The following is a 770-nucleotide window of genomic DNA, read 5'->3' on the forward strand; positions in this document are numbered from 1 at the left end:
GGAAGAGACATTGAGGAGCTCAAGCACTCCATAGGACCTTCAAGAGGAAGAACGAGCCGCCATCACTAAGGTGGACCCGTTCCTTAATTTCCTTGTTCTTTATTCTTCTGTTTTTCGAATTTTAGGGCTTATGTTTATCTATGTTTGTGTCTTGTGATCATTAGTGTCTTAGTGTCTATGCCTTAAAGTTATGAATGCCCTATGAATCCATCACCTTTCTTGAATAAAAACGTGCTTAATGAAAAAAGAAAAAGAATTGCATGAATTTTGAATTTTATAACAGTTTAATTATTTTGATGTGGTGGCAATATTTTTGTTTTCTGAATGTATGCTTAAACAGTGCATATGTATCTTGAATTTGTGGTTCATGAATGTTGGCTCTTGAAAGAATGATGAAAAAGGAGACATGTTACTGAGGATCTGAAAAATCATAAAAATGATTCTCGAAGCAAGAAAAAGCAATGAAAAAAAAAAGAGAAAAAGAAAAGAAAACGAAAAAAAGAGAGAAAAGAAAGAAATAAAGTTGTGATCCAAGGCAAAAAGAGTGTGCTTAAGAACCCTGGACACCTCTAATTGGGGACTCTAGCAAAGCTGAGTCACAATCTGAAAAGGTTCACCCATCCGGTGGTAATACTGGAAGACAGAGTGCTTTGGGCCACAGCCAAGACTCAATAAGTAGCTATGTTCATGAATCATCATACTTAACTAGGAAAATCAATAACACTATCTGGATTCTGAGTTCCTAAAGAAGCCAATCATTCTGAATTTCA

This window comes from Arachis duranensis, chromosome 3 (assembly GCF_000817695.3).
Source record: "Arachis duranensis cultivar V14167 chromosome 3, aradu.V14167.gnm2.J7QH, whole genome shotgun sequence".
Lineage (NCBI taxonomy): Eukaryota > Viridiplantae > Streptophyta > Magnoliopsida > Fabales > Fabaceae > Arachis > Arachis duranensis.